The 16011-nt window shown below is 39.7% G+C and overlaps 2 pseudogenes; one reads left to right on the forward strand and one right to left on the reverse strand.

The window, feature by feature from the left end:
* The window catches only part of LOC120572864, a 642621-nt pseudogene that overhangs the window by 29048 nt on the left and 597562 nt on the right, over nt 1–16011 (forward strand).
* LOC120572818 overlaps nt 7732–16011 on the reverse strand; it is a 37569-nt pseudogene continuing 29289 nt past the window's right edge.

Raw genomic sequence — 16011 nt, forward strand, 5'->3', positions numbered from 1 at the left:
TCGGCAACGATTTTCATAAGACAAAGTCGAAATCTAAACATTTCATTTCTCGCCTAAAACGTTCTCAGAAGTGAATTTAGTGATGAATAAGATGGCGAAAAATGTTAAAATTGTCCTGTTGTTGGTCTGCCAAAGAAGTCCCATCCACCTTGTTCTGAATGTGAGAGATAGCCACGCCCCCCGATTTGCATATATGAACTTGAAATAAATAGAAAGTGAAAAAAATAAATGTGGCATTAGGAAAATAAAAGTCTCTTGAAATAAATAAATAGGGACTTATGAAATAAAAGTCTCCTGAAATAAATAAATAGGGGCTTATGAAATAAAAGTCTCTTAAAATAAATAAATATGGACTTATGAAATAAAAGTACCATGAAATAATGAAATGTATTTAATTATTTATGTATTTATTGCCTCATTTATTTATTTCATGATGTATTTCAAAGGCATATTTATTCATTAATTTAATTATTTATTCATTTATTTATGTATTTATTTAATTGTGAATAAAACGGCATTCCAGCAAAAGTTATGTTCATATAGTCACGGTTAAATTAAAAAATACCTAGCATAAATGAAAGACCAATCCAACAGAGTGAACTGAGAGCTGAACTGAGCATGTGTAAAGAAAGAGAAGGTGGTGTTCTGCCACCTGCTGGCTGTCTGACTCAACTGATATGATGCTCTCATCCAAGGAGAGTTTTATAATGTGCATCTCACTCACACTTGTTTTTTAAGGCCCCCCGGCGTATTTGGCCGACATTTTAACCCTTACACATATTCATATTTTGACTGCACCAAAAGCTCAAGGCAAATACCTTCACATGGAAACCTGCTTGGCAATAAAGCTGACTGATTCTTGGTGTGTAGTTTCATAGTGTGCAGCTACACAGTCTATTTTAGTCTATTTCTGACTACATTTCAGTGGTTAAACAGAGGCAAGGTGTTGTTGTGTTCACTTCCTCCCACATCTTGGGTAGTTGGGAGGAAGATGCACTTACAAAGAGATGGCTTATTTGTTTCAAGATTATAAGAAGCTGCCTTGGTCAAGATTTAAATTTACTTGCACATACTGTACATACACCTAAAGAATTATTAGGAACACCCTACTAATACCATGTTTGACCCCTTTTGCCTTCAGAACTGCCTTAATTCTTTGTGGCATTGATTCAACAAGGTGCTGGAAGCATTCTTTAGAAATGTTGGCCCATATTGATAGGGTAGCATCCCCCACACCATTACACCCCCACCACCACCAGCCTGCTCAGTGGTAACAAGGCATGATGGATCCATTTTCTCATTCTGTTTACGCCAAATTCTGACTCTACCATCTGAATGTCTCAACAGAATTTGAGACTCCTCAGACCAGGCAACGTTCTTCCAGTCTTCAACTGTCCAATTTTGGTGAGCTTGTGCAAATTGTAGCCTCATGTTCCTATTTTTAGTGGAGATGAGTGGTACCCGGTGGGGTCTTCTGCTGGTGTAGCCCATCCGCCTCAAGGTTGTGCGTGTTGTGGCTTCACAAATGCTTTGCTGCATACCTCTGTTGTAACGAGAGGTTATTTGAGTCAAAGTTGATCTTCTCTCAGCTGGAATCAGTCGGCCCATTCTCCTATGACTTCTAGCATCAACGAGGCATTTTCACCCCCCCAGGACTGCCACAAACTGGATGTTTTTCCTTTTTCAGACCATTCTTTGTAAACCCTAGTAATTGGTGTGCTTGAAAATCCCAGTAACTGAGCAGATTGTGAAATACTCACAACAGCATGCCACGCTCAAAGTTGCTTAGATCACCTTTCTTTCCCATTCTGACATTCAGTTTGGAGTTCAGGAGAAGTTCTTGGCCAGGACCACCACCCTAAATGCATTGAAGCAGCTGCCATGTGATTGGTTGATTAGATAATTGCATTAACAAGAAATTTAACAGGTGTATGTTCTTCAGTTTAAATTCATACTTATGCACACAAACCCCCATATTGATGTTATGCAGGATGTGTATGTATGTACGAATGCATGAGATTATGCATGCATGTGCAACTGAAGTATCCAACTTTGGCCGAGGAGGCTTCTCGTCAACCACACTGCTGGTCACAGAGGAAGAAGGAGGAGGGCTTACTTGATGTGACTATGAAATGAACAAAGTGTAGACATCATTTGGCCAAATGTCAGGATGGAGGAGCCATCTCTGCTGCGGCTGATTTGTAAGTAAACTCTTTATGCATTTATGATAACAATGCTGAAAATAATACTCAAAGAAATGCAAGAAAACTGAGATATCTAAAGTCTAGGTTATACAGCAATGTTTGGCTTAAAACAATGCTTCTGGACCGTTAACATTATGAGAATTTTGAAAGGTTGTGTAAATGTTTCATAGTGTTTTTTTTTATTTTTTAAACTTTGAACTGAACCAAGCTCCAACTAACCTGAATGTCTTATCTCTTCAGTTCTGATCTCACTGCTGAGCTGCCCAACAAACCAAGGTCAGTACACTTCTTCTCTAGATACAAAGTCCTGTTCAGAGTACTTTTACAATGTGTAGAGGGTTATTGTGTGTATTCAAAGTACATATTTAAGTTATTTTTGTAAAGTTTATGAATGAGAAGCCAGAAGCGTCATTTATCAAAGCATGTGTAAAACAATATGTGTGTGTGTGTGTGTGTGTGTGTGTGTGTGTGTGTGTGTGTGTGTGTGTGTGTGTGTGTGTGTGTGTGTGTGTGTGTGTGTGTGTGTGTGTGTGTGTGAAAAGTGTTTGTACGAACAAAAAAAGTTTGGTATTTTTCAAACCTGAAAATGAACAATGATACATCTCACCTACATCTACATCCGCCGGCTTGTTCACACTTATTCACATACAGAAACTCCCCAGAATACCAGATATAGTTAACCACATCCCTTTGAAACTCTGAGTAGCTTTAATGTAGAGATACTTGTTGTGGGCAAAAATAGAAAACAAGAAAGGTAAAGATGAAAAACATCACACACAATGAGGTTAATATATTGGAGCATCCTGGTAGCAAACATGAAGGAAGGTTTCCCAGCTTAGATCAATTATTGCAAGAGTAAAGACATGAGCTGATTCCTTAAGTGTCCTAGAGAATCAATGTGAAGCCTCAGAGGCCCGCTTTGTCGAAAGCAGTGGTTGTCACAGTAGCAGTAATAATCAACTAGTTTTCACTAAACTTTCCCCCCTCCAGTCTCTCTGACTGTAAGTCCCAGCAGCTCTCAGATGTTTGAAGGACAGTCTGTCTCTGTGAGCTGTGAGGAGGACGACAGCTCTGCTGGATGGACTCTGAGGAGGAACACAACCAGAGACACCAGGACTCAGTGTGGAGATGGCTGGGGAAAAACTGATGGTTCTTCCTGTAACATTAGCTACGTGGCTCCATGGTACAGTGGAGTTTACTGGTGTGAGTCCAGAGAGGGAGCAACCAGTAACAGCATCACCATCACTGTCACTGGTAAGATCAGACTGTGGAGTCAGTATTGATGAAGCTGTGTGTGAATGGATGACATGCTGTAGTTTGTCTCTGTGTTGAGGTGGACCAGTGATCCTGCAGAGTCCTGTCCTCCCTGTGATGGAGGGAGAAGACCTCACTCTGACCTGTAAAACAAAGAACTCCTCCAACCTCCCAGCTGGTTTCTATAAAGATGGCTCCTTCATCAGGACTGAGCCTGCAGGTCACATGACCATCCACCATGTTTCCAGGTCTGATGAAGGCCTCTACAAGTGCAACATCAGCAGTGTTGGAGAGTCTCCACCCAGCTGGGTCTCTGTCACAGGTGAGGAGGTTACCTTTGATTTCAGGAGTTCATTCATCCAGATATTCACAAATTCACGAACTCAGGCCCACCTACTTCTGCAGCTCCGCCCTTGGCCTCAGACCCTCTCCACCTTGTTTTCCGACTGGTCATCCACCTGGTGATGTTCTGTCTGTACTGCATCTCCACTTTCATCATGGTGTCTTTATATCGAGGCAGAGAAACAGGTAACACTCCGATTCATTCATTGGACTTACAATCAATCAATCAATCCATCTCAAAATACCACTCCAGTGTTGATGATTAACAGTTGTCTCAGAGCAGAACTATTCCATCACAACACATATTTCCATATCACATATCGGTAACAGTTTATTTGAAGGGGTGTGCATAAGACAGGACAGGACACCCAACATTATTCTTTTTGAATGTGAATGACTGTTGTCATTAAGTATGTTTCGGTTAATTACAACACTTTTAATGCCAGCTTGGCATTGTATGAGATGGTTGTGTTATGACAACTTGACATTAACGAAGACAACATAAGCTGTCGATGTCTTTGCTATGACAACTTGACATTAACCAAGAAAATATAACCTGTTATAAATATGTCATGGCAGGCCTAATTAATAATGTCATTAATTGGTAGGTTTACATTACATTGTTTGTCATGCGACCATTATAAATGTGTATATTTTATCTTGATCTCAAGTAAAGTGTAACAATTTGAACTTGTCATAAAGATGTCATCAACAGACCAGTTTATGACAGTGTATGAAGTACCAAGGTGATTTCATAAGCTTTGGACAGATAATGTTGCTAAGGTTACCACTAACTGTAGTTAGCATCTGTTAGCTAGTTAGTAGTCGGTAAACTGTACAGCTGTCCAATTAGCCACTCAGTCACGAGATGCAATGAGCCAAACCCGGAAAGAAAACCATCTTTGTAATGTATTCCCCCGGGTGTTTTTTTCTCCTATCCCAGAATGCATCTGTGGTGTAGCCAGACCTTACTCCACAGCGCTGTGGAGATAGAACTGGCAATGGGAGAGTAGACTGTGAGCAACTGAAATGTACCAATTTCCCTGAGGGGATCAATAAAGTTTTCTGATTCTGTTTTTTTAGCTGATCAATTATCTACATTTTCTTTCTAACCTGCTCTGACTCTAGGAAATGACGTGCCTGTCTCCGTGGTGACGACCCCACCCACCCAGGCTGAGGAGGGATTGGATGATGTCATCACCGCTGTCACCACGGAGCATCACTTTTGAACTGATCTCTTAGTTTAGAAACGGGAGGACCAGGGGCGTAGCACAACATTTTGAGCCCTGTAGAAAGCCATTTTCTATGGGCCCCTCCCCGCATCAACAGCTATTCATTCTAGCATATTTTTACTCAGTCCCCTTTTTCCCGCCATTCCGACGCCCCCTGTTCTACTTTGACTTGAACTCAGCATCTTAAAATCTTTAACCCGAACTCCACATGTAGGTTAATATGTAGATGTAGGATGTTAAACTCAGGATCTTAAGAGCTGATCATTCTTTACATTCTGCTGTGAGTTGTTGTTCATGTTTGTTTCTATGTCAAGTTTTTAATCTCTTGAGATCAAATAAAAAAATGAGCATCTTTTCCTTCTAGCTGAAACTGAAGTTGTGTCTCACTTTGGATACTTCTGTGAGTACACTTACATGTAGTACACTGTGTATACTATGTACTCGTGTAGTGTGTAAATTTCGAAAGGATAAAGTTGTAGGAAATTGTGTACAGTTGTTGACATTACCGTATTAACACTAACTATTGTCACCCGACATAATATACCGTCTTGTTTTCTGACTACAGTATAGTGCTACCTTAAAACAAATTGTTTAGTTCCATGTTCAGTCTTTTCCACTGCAGCTTCCACACTTCAAATGCTCCACTGTTCAAGTCTTTCAACATTAATATTCAGCAGTAATACTAGCTAGACATTCCTCTGAATCCTCCTTACATTTTTAGTTGTTGTTTTTTTAAACCAGTTTAATCTCTTCATTCATACAAAGAGTTTTACAACAGTTACTCACAGCTGTAATTTCACTGAGGGTAAGGTATTCAGACTTTAATCAACTCCTTAGTGTAAACCTCACATTAGCAGCCTTTATAAGCTTATACAAATGACACGAGCCCTAAAGGGATGAGAAAAAACCCCAATACAAAATAAACATATGAAATGCCTGACCTGACCAAACACACAAACCGATAACAGGTACAAGAACTCTTCACACCTCATTATAAAATACTAGTAGGCATGTTTAGATTGGCTTGGCTTATAAAATACTAGTAGGCATGTTTAGATTGGTTTGTCCTCATGACCCCAAGGCACTTGATATGCAACTACCTGTACTGAATGCTACAGGGTCACTGTGTACTTGTACTTCAGAGGAAAACATTGTACTACATGTACCTAACAGAGAACATTCCAGATTCAGAGTCTACTAAAATATCACAAATAAAATATGATTATTATTTCTTAAACTGTCCAGCATCAGAATCAGATTCATTGGCCAAGTATACTTACATACACAAGGAATTTGACTTTGGTAGGTGTTAACTCTCCATACATTCAACAAACAGACACGTAGTAGTAACATACTGTACAATAGAGACAGCAATATAAATATAGGCACATGTCAACATAATATACAAAAATACAAATATACAAATAAGACAGAATATTAAGACAAGTACACATGGAGTGGGATGTAGAGTGCAAAAAGTAATAGTGCAAAGTAGTGTGCAAGATGCATGATGGAATGAACTGTGACATCTGTACACCAATCTTAGTTTGTTGCTTGTTACATAGATAGTTTCCACGAAAATGAACAAAAACAACACAAACAAGAGAGAGCTTTTTACGGAGGCCGTCATAATTTGTTTTGCATTGTATTAGAGTTGAAAATCTCCACCATGAAGTAGCCTACATTGCACTGATAATGCCTTCTTTTTAATTTAACTAAACACTTGCAGCAGAACTGGTACTCTGCAGTCACAGCCTGTTTTACCATACGGCCACGTTCAGACTGCAATGATCAATGCCGATTGTTTTCTTTCCGGACAGTTCACATAATTATTTAAGTATTAAGTTAGCAGGGCCTGAAAGTGACCAGCATGCACAAACGAGTAATACGTCACACTTATCAAAATAAACCCCTGTACGTATTAAACCTCATATTATGTTAAGGGTCAATTCGACCCATTATAGTTTTTGTGTTGACCAAAATGCTGGGTAAACCGTCTTTTTCTTAATGAAATTGTATGACATGTCTTGATGTACATTCGCATATGTGTGTGTATATATATATATATATATTTACCGCTAAATGCTCGTTTGGCTCATGCCCTGGGCCCTTTAGAGGTGAATGTATTAATTTTTTTTCTGGCATTGTCATGTGATGCTATTTTACTTATCCAGCATTGTATTAGAGTTGAAAATCTCCACCTTGAAGCTGCGCTGATAAGGCCTTCTTTTTACTTTAAAGCTCCATTGCGTAATGTTTTGAGTTGATTCTTAACAAAAAAAACATTGTTCTTTCACAAATATGTGCTCATTCAAGTGTAATTACTTCTACCAACTAATCAAAGTATTCTCGTAAGCGTAGAATCTGCCATCATTCAGAATACATACGGGCAAGTCGCTCGAATGACGGCCGCCATGAAGTGCCACCATCTTTAAAATACCTTAGCCAGGGGGGGGGGGGACACACATACCTCCGTATTTCACACTTTTAGACTCAGGGGCACCGTGACGAATGCCAGCCAGAAGGGAAAAAGAGAATCAAAACGACAATGCGACAGGCAAAGCAACAAGACCAAAGTCAATATTGGAGTGGCTAGAACAGCTGCGTGTAAACGATGGAGATAGAAAGAGATAATTTCAGGTTCGGCCACCGTAGGAGTTAAAACACGCTCGGAATGGGAGGGGCTAGAAAGTAATATTCAGTTGGTTGTCATGTACAATTTCACCACTAGATGGGAGAAATTCTTACGGAATATAGCTTTAAGTAAACATTTGCAGCAGAACTGGTACTCTGCAGTCAAACCTGTATTTTTCTTAATGCAATCGAATGACATTTCCTCATTTAGGATCATGAACTTGTGTGTTCAATCTAGACACACTGATGTGTGGTGGAATGTCTGATCTGAGTTTGAATACAAAGATGATGTTGCGGGTCATTTTGACGTTAGTCTGAGGACATGTGAACTCACCACAGACAGTTGCCTTGGTCATGGAGTCACGACGGTGCGCTGCTGAGAGTGAACAGGCGAATCGCTGGAATGGAAATGTGGCGTTATTTTAAACGACCGGGAAACACTGATGTATGACACTGCCAATTAGATTGATTTACTTGTTAATCGAAGTTGTATATATATTATTTTTTAGGTTGTTCAAAATAAAAATCTAATTCATTCATTCAATTTGATCTCAAAATTTAAAAAAAACAGAGAGTATTTCTAGTCCCTGTGAGTTGTCAAACAAGCGTAGTGGCGGCGGCTTCATCAGTAGTAGCAGGAGGGACTGATGGGGTGTTAGGTCTTCTACATGTCAGGACACCAACCACTGCAGCAGCTACAATAATCAGTCCAACTGGAACACCTGCTGCCAGTCCATCATTCATTGAATTTTCATCTTTGGGGTGTCCACTGTTTTGTATCAAATAAGTAGCCTAACGTTTTTCTTTAAAGCAACAGTACTTTTACTCGAGTAAAATGTTCTAGTTCTCTAAAGGTAAAGTTCATTTGAAGTGAATCCTTCTCTGTCTGACCCTCCTCTGGGACCATCTCATCATGGGAGCTCCTACAGGATCTCAGAGCTCCAGATAATACAGATCCCAGACTCAGATACACAGACTCCTCCATCACGGTAAGGTGGGTGATTCATGGAGGGGGATATGTTTTACTCGAGTAAAATATCTTTGTACTAACAGTACTTTTACTTAAAAAAGTATGTGGATTTCATAGAGGGAAGAGATTGGTTGAGAAAAAACAAACAGCAGGTTTAAACATGACCTCACACCCACAGTAAGAGAAGTCTTGAATATACAACATGAGAAAACAGTCTGGTGTAAAGAGCTCTGGGAGTTGTCAGACGGGCTTATCGCCCGATGCTTCATCAGCATCATTATCATCATCAGCAGCAGGCGGTCCTGATCTCTTGTTCTTATGTCTTTTATATTTCAGGACTGCAAGAGTTACAAGAAGCAGTCCAACTGCAAAACCTGCTGCCAGTCCATGGTATCGGCCTACAGGAGAGGAGGGTCCATCCTCAGGACCTGAAGATAAAATAAAACATATGAGTCAGTAGATGTGTGGATAGTGGAGCAGTCTTCATCCTCTCTGATGTTAGAAACTGCAGCTACAACCTGATACTCAGAAAAACTCACTGAGAGAGACTCACTCACCTGCTGGCTCTGGAACCTGCAGACGGATGATTCTGATTGGCTCAGAGTCAATGATGGCTCTCTTTTATGTCTTGAATCACCTGATGCAACTCGACACTCGTATGTCCCGTCGTCGTGTCTGCTCACATTCTTCAGAATTAAAGACACGTCTCCGTCCTTCAGCTCTCTGTCCACCAGCTCCACCCTGTCCTTAAAGGATGGATGCTGGTGGGTTGGATCACAGTGTCCATCTCTGTAGAAGAGGACATACTCTGGCTCCAGGTCAGGTCTGCTCCACTCTACAGCTCTGATGGAGGAATCAGCAGCCTGACATGGCAGAATGACATCATCTCCAGGGTACACAACAAGTTTGTCTGAAAAACAATAACATAATTTTGATAAACAATATTAATATTAATTATTCTACTTCGTTTAAGAATGCTTGATTCTGATTGGCAGGAGAAGGGGCATTAACCCGGCATATTGCCCGCTGTGTATTGCCCGCGCTGACTGAGCACAGCGTCATCAAATAGTAGACATCAATACGCCACTTGTATTTTTTCTATCACAGAAATTTCAAACATGAGGTCCATCGTAAAAATAAACCTTGTTTAAAAAAGTTTCTAAAATGTGTCTGAAATCTATCGGAGGGTCAGTCATTTTGCAAGCGAGATACAATGTAGCAACTACCTTATTAAACGTTAGTGATCAGATGCAGCCTTGTGTGGGTTGCTATAGAAACTATTAACGTTAGCTACAGTTGAGCTAACATTATTCGCTGTAGGCTAGCTAGTTCTAAATATTACAGTGTCTTTAAAATGGACAAATTCATTGTCAATTTTAATATATTTGGAGTAGGGAAGACATTTGAGGACTGGTTGAAGAGCGACGAGGATGACATGACAAAAGAAAAAGACAAGGCCCAGGGTACCCGATTCCGAGATCTGACAGATGAGGAGCTGCTTACAATTCAAGACGGGGCCCTGGAATCAAACACAAAAAAGGCAATTGCCTTTGCTATGAAGGTTTTCAGCGAAGTGGAAGAGCCAGCAGAAGGATAGACTGACAGTGACAACTGACCGGACACCTGCAGCGCCCGAAGAACTAAACGATTTGTTAGGACGTTTTTATGCTACAGTTCAAAGCGCAGTAGGCAAGCCAACAGTGATACAGTCGATGACCACCGGCATCAGAGCCTCACTGAACCGCGTATTTCTCAAGGTTCAATTTATATGCGGACAGTGAGTTTACCACAAGCAACAGGGTGTTCAAATCCATAATAAAAACCCATCGAAAGAATGGCCAAGACAAGGCGAAACACCATCCCCACGTCACCGAGGCTGACCTGAAATTGCTGCGTGAATCCACAGCTCTCTCCCCGGACACCCCGTTAGGTCTAGTTTCCAAAGTTTGGTTTGACCTCCAGCTTTGCTTGGCGAGGCAGGGAGGGCACTCGGGAACTGACTGCGTCTTCATTCGCCATAAAAGTGGATGACGCCCCGGGGATGAATAACGTTAGTTTGTCGTACAATCGGAGACGAAGAACCACAAACATTCAAATGACCCAAACAAGGAAAACCTCCGAGGCGCAATGTATGCGGAGCCAGGCAACCCCAGATGTCCAGTCCTGAGCTTCAAAAATATCTCGCCAGACGTCCGCCGGGTATCACCGCCTTCTACCTCCATCCACTGAAGGACCCCAAACCACATCTCTGGTACTCCACACAGCCGATGGGGAAGAACTACCTGGGGAAATGCTTCCACGGTTGTCCATATCAAACTGTTTATTGCCCTGCCTCTCGGTGATTATACCTTACTAAATTCATAGGTAAATGTTAATTAAAACATATATTTCGCAAAACATTTCACAGTGTGCAAAAAAAAAAGAGAGTGAGAGAGAGAGAGAGAGAGAGAGAAAGAATGAATGAATGAAAGAGAGAAAATAATAATAAAAGTTACTCCATTTTAAAAAGACTTTCACCCAGGAAACAGGTGTTCATGTCCTGCAAGAAGTTAAGGAAGTTTATGTATGTCTTCTTTAGTCTGTTGGCCATTTAAGGTTTTTCCTGGCACAGTTATTAACACATTTTGCATTTCCTACTGCGTCTTGTGTAGACTGTTTACATACAGTATCTCACAAAAGTCAGTACACCCCTCACATTTTAGTAAATATTTTTATTTATTTATTTTAATTAACTTTTAATGGCACAACACTGAAGAAATTACACTTTGCTCCAATGTAAAGTATTAAGTGTCCAGCTTGTATAACAGTGTAAGTGTGCTATCCCCTCAAAATAACTCAACACACAGCCATTAATGTCCAAACAGCTGGCAACAAAAGTGAGTACACCCCTATGTTAAATTCCCATAGAGGCAGGCAGATGTTTATTTTAAAGGCCAGTTATTTCATGGATCCAGGATACTATGCATCCTGATGAATTTCCCTTGGCCTTTGGAATTAAAATATCCATACCTAGGCATGGGGGACTTTCCATAAAATCATCTCTCACTGCAAATCAAACCAGCTATTAGGCTAACCGACATAAAACCACGCCAATCTCTAGGTATGGTGTATGTGTATGTGATGATGTGGGGGTATGGTGAAAGGTATGTGATGATGTGGGGCTATTTTAATTTAACATTTAATATAGGGGTGTACTGACTTTTGTTGCCAGCGGTTTAGACATTAATGGCTGTGTGTTGAGTTATTTTGAGGGGACAGCACATTTACACTGTTATACAAGGTGAAAATTTATTTTTTTATTTTGTAAAAAAAGGGGTATTTCTTCAGTGTTGTCAATTAAAAGATATAATGAAATATTTACTAAAATGTGAGGGGTGTACTCACTTTTGTTAGATACTGTATTTGTGCTCATTATCATATGTACATTTTATGTACTGGTGTTATTGTTGAATACATTGCGAATACATATTTCTAAAATTGTATGATGTTTTTGCTGAGCTATTATTACACAATACTTTTTTCTGACCTTTTTCAATCTTGCCCCCAACAAATAACCCATATTACAAAAAAGACTAAAACTAATAAAAATGAATCTACAACTAAGCATTTAAAGAAAATAAAAACTAAACTAACCTAGCAAACTCGATTTAAAAACTAAATAAAACTAAACTGAATTTGAAAACAAAAAGTCAAAATGAAATAAAAATAAAAACTAATGAAAAATGCAAAACTATAATAACCTTGGTGCACACATAACCCTCTCTCTATATCTGTCTGTCTCCCCCTCCCCCCCACACACACACACACACATTTTTTTCATTCAAAACTGCGCAGTCAGAAACACGTATGGCGATCCCTCTTTTAAATGTTAAAGTAACTGACAAAGTTGAACACAACACCTACTACACTTACTTAGCCTACGACATAGGTCAGTCACATCATTCTATGGTCTGTTATTTCTCTGTAGACCCAAACACAAACTCCCGGGCTTGAAACCTCTGTAGCGCGTCAAACCCATAACACCGGCTTGCTCCACACTACCGTTATTATTCCTCACATAGACCTACTACAGATATAGTTCACATAAACCTTATTTTGAAAGATGACATGTAAAACAGATCCTTCTTAATCTATACACTGTACAAACCCTGTAACTATCTTTGTTACACATGCATCATAACAATACGGGTCAGAAATCAAGTCTATATAAATCTTTTCTGGATAGAACGGATAGAATTTACCTGAAGCTGCTGCAGAGAAAAGCAAGAACAGGAACATTAATGGAGCCATGACAGCAGTGGAGAGAGTGTCGGCCATTTTGATGTAATAAAGTGTGGCTCTGCTGCTGTCTAATCTAAACTGCTGTCTAATGGTGCGTTCTTTTTGTCTTGTAATGGCGACTTGTCGCTCGAGTGTGACATCACATCCGTGTCGAAAAACGAGAAACGAACTCGGGGTCCTCTGAGTTCAGACGACTTGACGAGTCGTATATACGACCTCGGGGGCGTTCTTTTTCCGAAAAACGACTCGTAGATCGACTTTGGTTGACAAAAAGAACGCACCATAATCTGAGCAGCATGCACAGGAATGACAGACAGTAGTCTATTAATCACTGTCTTTCCTCTGGAGGTCTGAAGTATCTAGTAAGGTCAGAAAACCTTAATCTAGAGACAGTGTGTCACCAAAGTCAGCTCCCCTGTGCAAATAAAGCACTGGTCTGCTGTCTGAACTCGCATATTTAAGCAGAGGTGGGTAGAGTAGCCAAAAATTGTACTCACGTAAAAGTACTGTTACTTCAGAATAATATGACTCAAGTAAAAGTAAAAAGTAGCCATCCAAATAATTACTTGAGTAAGAGTAAAAAAGTACTCTGTGAAAAAACTACTCAAGTACTGAGTAACTGTTGAGTAACGTCTGATTTATTTTTTTAACATAAGCATTCAATCAGACGGACAAAAATACTAAATAATCATCTTTAGGCAAATTATAGTTCATCCAATCAATAAAATTAATAAAAATTAATTAATTACAAAATAGCTTACATAAAAATAATCCAGGTAAATTCAAGTACTTAAAAAATAAAATACATAAAATAATAATACATAAAAATAAATAAGCACAAGTAACACAAATTTCCAAACCTACTTTATTTTACCAGGCTCTCCAGTCAGAACTAGAACAAGGTAACGGAGCTGCTGTTTGGCACTTTTACTAAGGTAACCATGCTTTCATTATGAGGCCAGAGGCCTGGACTATGAAGCAAGATTTGGGGTTAACAGCTAACTTCAGGTTCAACCCAGGGTTTTCTTTATCACCAAGGTGGATCACTTGATACCGGGTTCAATCGCCGTGGTAACTCATGCTGGATGCCTAACCTGGTCGGGAGCAGGTTGTGTTGGAGATCAGAGATCAACCGGTGTAAAAGCACCGCCTACTGACCAATCAATAGGTCGATTGATAACGGCATCACCGTTCTTATAGAAGATCAGGCAGAGAGAGAGAGAGAGAGAGAGAGAGAGAGAGAGTGGCTCATAAAAGTTAAAACATTTAGAGACCGACAACGCCGTAAACATTCCCTGATGGGTATATTTATGAAATATATAGATTTGAATGGGAGGGAATTATATAGCTATTTCTCTGCTTCTTGAGCCAATGCGCACAGCGGTTTGAATTATGTTTTTTATATTTTTTATTTGCTCTCAGGATCGCTTCCACTGGCAGGATTGCAACTGAGATAATAGGCTAATTACGGCAGTTTATGGAAAGCACAAGTGTAATTATGGTCAGATCTTGGTCCTGACTGATGGGGAAGTGATATTGATAAGCGTTGATTTACGCATCAGCGTCGCCTATTTTTTGTTGCCAGCTGACGAGACTGCACAACTACGTTTGATTGGTGAACTGTCACGTAAGTGGTAGAGCCTTTGGCGGAAGTCTCTCTCTCTCTCTCTCTCTCTCTCTCTCTCTCTCTCTCTCTCTTTCAAAATAAAACATTAAAACGAGGGTTACGCGGGGGAATACAAACTATGACGCGTAGAATACCAAAGAAGTAAAAAGAAAAGTAACGAGATCACTGTAGCCCAATGTAGCGGAGTAAGAGTACAGTTTCTTCTTCACAAATCTACTCAAGTAAAAGTAAAAAGTATAGTGATTTAAAACTACTCCTAGAAGTATAATTTTTTCAAAAACTTACTCAAGTAAATGTAACGGAGTAAATGTAACTCGTTACTACCCACCTCTGTATTTAAGTGGGGGGTCTCACAGCCCGGGTTACTAGAGGACGTTGAGGAATTTGACATGGGAAACGATGGAAACGTCTAGAAAAAAGTTCTAAAATCTAGCCTATGAAATGCTATTCAAACGTGTTATTTATTATGGCCCTGTTTCCTAAAGTTATTTAGCTTATTGATATAAATGTGGTGGACAAAACAATAGAAACACCTCTCTGTAAAACACAAAACAGTTCAATAGCAGCAACAATAGGCTACATGTATTTTTTGGCCGGGGCTGCAGCAGCTTTTACGCAAAGTTATTTTGCAGTGTGAAAACAATAAACTGTGACTTTAAAGAAGATAAAGCAGCCAGACTTAATTTACAGCTATAGACTGTATTACGGTTACAACAGAAGAGGAAGCAGCAGCCATCTTTACTGATCAGACAAACACGTACACAGAGCACTGACTGACCTCAGTCTAATTTATTAACTCTTCTCTCTCTGCACCATCACACTATGTATACTCTTTATAAATGCAGCTATTTTTGGTTCTGTTGCAATTGTAAGACCCTTCAAATTAAAAGCATGCAGTTGTGACCTTCATGACTTCAGTCTCTTCTTCCCCCCTCTGTTGACTTTGTGGGAGGGTTTAGATATTTATGGAACTAAGTTAAGCAACTTAATGGGTGTTCCTTTCAGAGAGGAAGCTGAATGTGAAATGGTTTGAAGTCAGGTTAAAATAAAATAGGGAGAATAATAAGAATATACACAGTTATATGCAACATGACTACATTATCAGTAACCTACATTAGATAATAACAAGGTAACTCTGTCTACAAAGTATTTAGACATCAATCATTTAATCAAACAATAACTCATAGCTTACATCATAGTTGTCCTCATTGATGCCCACATCAGGAGGATTAAAGATGGTCCAAATTCTAGTTTCTGGACAGGACTGACTGTGGCAAAAGGCTGTTCCTGTTTTATCTCGAGTCAGGAACAGAGAGTGTGTTATAGTCATTAGCTTTTTGAACTCCTCCCCCTCTGGTTTCCTCCCACCATAAAGACGCGTATGCTAGGTAACTAAGACTACAGTTGAGAATTAGCCGACTGTCTAACACTGGCGCATTTACAGAAATATTCATTAATGTGCATTGT

Source organism: Perca fluviatilis, chromosome 14, assembly GCF_010015445.1.
Source record: "Perca fluviatilis chromosome 14, GENO_Pfluv_1.0, whole genome shotgun sequence".
In the NCBI taxonomy this organism is placed as follows: Eukaryota; Metazoa; Chordata; class Actinopteri; order Perciformes; family Percidae; genus Perca; species Perca fluviatilis.